Source organism: Marmota marmota, unplaced genomic scaffold, assembly GCF_001458135.2.
Source record: "Marmota marmota marmota unplaced genomic scaffold, marMar, whole genome shotgun sequence".
In the NCBI taxonomy this organism is placed as follows: Eukaryota; Metazoa; Chordata; class Mammalia; order Rodentia; family Sciuridae; genus Marmota; species Marmota marmota.
This window is the reverse complement of record NW_026000164.1, coordinates 9,300,618-9,306,080: the sequence shown is the minus strand read 5'-3', so window position 1 is coordinate 9,306,080 and position 5,463 is coordinate 9,300,618. Positions and strand designations below refer to the sequence as shown.

General features: G+C 45.6%; 1 pseudogene; it reads left to right on the top strand.

Moving 5' to 3' along the window:
• The first annotated feature begins 293 nt into the window (after positions 1 to 293).
• Positions 294 to 1,434, top strand: LOC125611659 (annotated as a pseudogene).
• The last annotated feature ends 4,029 nt before the right edge of the window (positions 1,435 to 5,463 follow it).

Sequence of the window (5,463 nt, the reverse complement as noted above, 5' to 3'; positions counted from 1 at the left end):
TAGCGTTTGTGATGGCATGTGACAGAACAACCAGCCAGGCACTTTCTGCTGAAGAAAAACGTAATGAAAAGGTTTCTCGAGGCAAAGGGAATTAGACCAGGTACACAGAAGAATACAATCAGCACAATTATTGAAAATCTTAGAGGATGGCTGAAGAACGCTGTCACAGGGAATTTAAATCTGCTAAGGGAACAGATGAGACTCAACAGTGGTTGGAAGTTCAGCTTCCTTCTAACCTTTGGAGTAGGAATAAAGGAAGAATATGTGTAACAGGAAGCCTTAGGTAGTTTGTTATGCCCCGGGGCTTTCCACTGGGTGCTGAAAACATTCAGTCAGCCCGCATCTTGCAGAGGAGGGAACCAAAGTAGGTGTGTGTCATTTTCCCACTGTCACTCAGCTAATAAATGGAGGAAAGGGGACTCAAACATGAGAGATTTGAGACAGATTTATAAAATTATTGATAAAACCACCACAAACCAAAATGGAAACTTGGAATCATTAAAGAAGAGATTTCCCCAGGAGCAAGGACAGCACCTTAGAAGACGTCATGTTCTCAGGTGACAGGAAGTCCAGGAAAGAGAGACTACAGGAAAAGAGGAAATGCATTCAGGGTGCACTGCCCTCAAAGGGGATGGTAGAAAACAGAGAGATTTAGTAGAGTTATTACTAAGGCAGAAAAGACTCAATACAGCTCATTAGGGGGAAAGCTGTAGGATCTCAGAGCACCCTGGAGGGGCACCCCAGAGGAAGACAGGATTTGGGTCTTTATAGGAGTGGCTCTGAAAATCACTAGCATGTGAAGGTCACGTACAACTGGGACAATCCTGACGGGGTGCCTGGAGAGATCCATGACAATACTCACAACATTATACCATCAGCTGTAGTCTGAGCCTCCAAGAGTCTGCCTAGTTAATTTAAAATTATGACTCTTAGACAGTCCAATGCACTAGGGAACCTATAAAGGGGAAGCCAGCAGAACAAAGAGGGGGGACCTTGGGTGGAATTACAGGACAAGGGAAGGTGTGCAGTTTTTGTTTTAATAGCACTTGTTTAGGACACACCAGCGGCGGTGGCTGAACCAGGGCCTAGTTAGAAGCAGCACTCGCAGCTGAAGCGCCTGCTCAAGGCCAAAAAGGAGGTGTCTCCCATGGAGAAACCAGAGGCGGTGAAGACACACCTGTGGCACGTGGTAATTTTGCCTGAAATGGTGGGCAGCATGGTTGGTGTCTACAATAGCCAGACCTTCAACCAGGTGGAGATCAAGGCTGAGATGAACGGACCTTACCTGGGCGAGTTCTCCAGCACCTACAAGCCTGTGAAGCACGGCCCGACTGGCATTGGGGCCACCCGCTCGACCCCCTTCATCCCCCTCAAGCAGCCTGCCTGGGCAAGAAAGGCACACACAGCTCCAGGAAAACATAAAAAATGACCCAGACCCCAGAGCTCACTAAGTGCACATCTCTCCTCAGCGAAATCATAGCAATCAGATCTACAGAACATATTAGGTAGCTAACGACGTGGGTCAGAATTCAAACATAAAATTAAAGATGGTGTTTAATGCCAGTAAGTATGGCTAATGCTACTTGTTGGTTGAGAAGAAACAAGACAATTTGAAAAAAACATTTTAAACACAGAAATCAAGCTGCTTTTTTTTTTGTTTGTTTGTTAAGGACTGGTAGTAAATAGCAGAGGAAGAAAAAATATTAAGTGTTATTATTCTTGTAGAAGTTAAAAAAAAAACTGCAGTGGAAACGAACACTATTCTGTTCCTGGAAGACACTGGATTTGAGAAAAGAGATTGAGTTTATGAAAAATACTGTTGATTGAGATTTGTCTTCCCTGGAGAATTTACAAGGAATTTTTTTTGTTATTGGAGGTAGGACATATTCAAATTTGGAGAATCACTTGGTTTTATTTTTATTATTGATGATTCACTATCCTTTAAGCTTGTCATTTGATCTCTATTTTTATAATAAGAAATATAACTGACATAGGATGAAGGGAGGAACTTTGGATGAGGCAAGGTGGGGAAGGGGGCACGGGGGTAGGTAGGAAAGATGGTGGAATGAGACATACATGTATGATCACACAAATGGAGTGACTCTACTTCATGTACAACCAGAGAAGTGAAAAATTCTGCTCCATTTGTGTACAATGAATCAAAGAGCTTTCTACTGTCATGTATAACTGATTAGAACTAATAAAAAAAAACTGAGAAAAGAGGAATAGAAAGCTAATTCTGAGCCTTTTAGCCTGGGTTAAAGCCTTGAATTTACTGAATTGCCACACTGTCATGAACCATTTCATATGTTCTGGGGCCAGAGCTGTATTCAGGGGAGCAGTGGTTGATTCTGAAGGAGACACCTCCAGAAGGTGGGAGCAGTGCAGTCCTCACCGCCTGCTCCCCTCCTGGCCTACCCTGTAATGGCTGAGTCCCAGGTGTGAGGGCCATGCAAGCCTTGAGCATCTTAGGGGAAATGACTGTTCCCTGGAGAGCTAACCTTGATGGGCAGTGTTTCTTCCCCTCATTCTTCTCCTTAGTGGGAAAACTGAGTGATCTGACTGAGATGTTGAAGGAAGAGCTAGGCATGCTCAGTTCAGGCCCTCTAAGCTGATTTTCGTGTTTCTCCACCTGTGAGGAAGATGCTTTCCAGTCTCTTGCACAGAATTACAGCACAGCTATGAGCAGACTCTTCACTCAGTAGGAGAGTTGGCCACTATAGAACAGGAGGCTCAAGGGTTGGAACACTCATTCCAGAGGGACACTGGCCAGCCACAGCTGCATAGGTGAGCCCCTCCCATCCCAGCACCAAGGCAGATGTTTGGACTTTAGTTTCTCTGAGCTCAGCATTCCTCTCTCAAGTGTTTTTGATGTTCAATCAGAAAGAATGGTGGTGCTCTTGGACCCTAAAACACCAACAACTCTACCCCCTCTGAACCAGGGGAACACAGCGTCATTCATACAGGGTCTTAGCCAAGTGCTCACTTCCGGTGAGCCTGCCGGTTGGCCACCAGGGGACACTGTGGCTCTTCCATCACTCAGTGACTGCAGAGGAGCTGAGAGAAGTGTCTGGCAGGGGGAGTTAATGGAAGGCTCAGGCCTGGTTTCTGCACCATAAACCATACTTGTGGCTGCCAGGAAAACATTGGAAATAAAGGTGTGACCCTAATATTCTATCCTGTGCAGATTTGCTAAAAAGAATAGTGCATATGGAATTTTTAGGTACATTTGCAATGGTTGTCACATAAAGCTCTAGTAACTTAGCACTCCCACAATAGAGTCAAGTCAAAATAGGGTTTTTTTTTCTTTGTTTGTTTGTTTTTGTTATTTTGTTTCTCATGGACAAGACCAGATTCCTAATAGAAGAACATGTGATTCCCATCCCCTCCCACTCACATGCCTGTGTCTCATGAGCCCACAGAGATCGCTGTTTAGGGGCCAGAGCTGTAGTAGACAAGGATCCTGCCCTGATCCACCCCCACATAGACATGGAGACAGAAGGGCAGGACACATCTCTGTGACAGTGCAATCACAGTCACCCTTCCTGCTGAAGAAGTGGACTCAATGAAAAGAAGTTCTTGTTCAGTGAGCAGACGTAGACCACCAAGGCAGACGGCTCCTGGCTACTGAAGGAGGTGGGAAAGCAAACTCCATGGCCCGCTACCCGGGCTCTGTGGGCCGCCCCCAGGCCTGCATAGGCAGGAGAGAGAAGGAGCTGGTGGGACAGCTCTGTGCCCTGAGGTTGGAAAAGTAGCACAGAGACAGTTACCATCACAGCTGATGGAAAGGGCTTTCCTGCATCCCAGGCTGGGCCCACCCTTCTGTGTGATGGGGATTTCATACCAGGGCCCAGAGAGGGACAGTGATTTAGAGGGACCCTCAACCTCTGAAACCCACATCTATACTGAATCATGAGAAAAAAAAATTTCCAGGGTCTGAGGTGTCCAGAGTCTGATTTATTTCCCCATGAAGTGCCATAGCACTGAGGAAAGAGATGCCAAAGTCATGGGCCGAGCTTCTTACCTGCTCACAGGTCCTGACTTGTGACTCCTCATATCCTGGAGCTCAACCCTCGGTGCAGGTAGAGATTCTCCACCCTAGATGCCCCGTCCTGATTCAAAGGGACATCTAAGTGTTTATGGTACTATCTTCTCTCCAAGCCCTGGATCCAGCTCTGCTTTCTTCACACAGCCCAGAGCTTCAAGACACCTGGCCAGGGAGACAGGACAAGAGGGAACAAAACACACACACACACACACACACACACACACACACACACACTGGCACAAATATACTCTAGACCAGGGAGGAGTGAGCATGGCTGATTCTCCACCATCATGATAGTTTCACCATTTGACTTCCAAGACAGCTAGTCATGTGTCTTTCTCTCTTTTTATGACAGTTGATCTCAGCTGAAAGAGTTAATTTTAGGTATTACTATAGAGTCAGATTTAATCCTTGAAATATCTTTGGGAGATGTAAGAAGATTAGAAGTAATGTCAGAGTTCTTTATTAAGGTGCTTAAGCAAGGTCAAAGCCTTCATTTATCTCTGATCCAGTTGCACCAGCACCTGAAGGATGAACAGAATGTGAGCCTGCACTGTGCTCTGGGCAGGGACAGGCCATGCAGCACAAGAACATCAGCCTGTAGCTTCACTACAAGTAAGACCTCCACAGTGCCCTTTCTTCCCAGGGCATTTGCTTTGTCCATGTTATGAAGATCAAGTCCAAATGATTCTAGGAAGCTTCTGGGAAAAGTCCTAACTCAATAATAAATTGTTATTCTGTATGTCTGGGAGGTGGGGCTTTTCAGTGAGAGGAATAATGAAGCCATTGAAACTTAGAAAGGAATTAATTGATGCTTGGAATTTAAAGTGGAGATAGCCATAAGTAGTTTGATATGTGATCCATCAGGGAAGGTGGAGGGGGAGACTGCTTGTCACATGTGACAAGTGTCAACTGATGGAAGCACTTGAAGTTTCTGCATGAGCCAACCACATTCCAGAGCAACTATAATTTAATTCAGTCAATATTCTGAAGAAGATTGATGTTCACATTTGAAAGGAGGTTCTCTGAGCAGTGGCAGGGACAGTGATGTCGTCACTGGCAAGCCACCCTCCACTCTGGGAGACAAGAGCCCCACTGTTCATGTTCATGAGGGCCTCCTGTGGGTGAAGCCTCCCTATCTCACCTTGCCATGGTCACCAAGGTACTTTGTTGGGTAGTTCTTTGTTTCTTGGGAGGAGGTAAGTCTCCAAAAATAAGGAATCTGAATTTTCGTTCATTATTACTTATGGTTGCAATTTTGCTCCTTAATCTGTACACTGATTCTCTCTTTTCAGAACCTACAGATGCTGGCGTCACTCAGACACCCAGGCACAAGGTGACACAGAAAGGACAAACAGTAACTCTGCGATGTGAACCACATTCAAACCATGACACCATTTTCTGGTACAGACAGA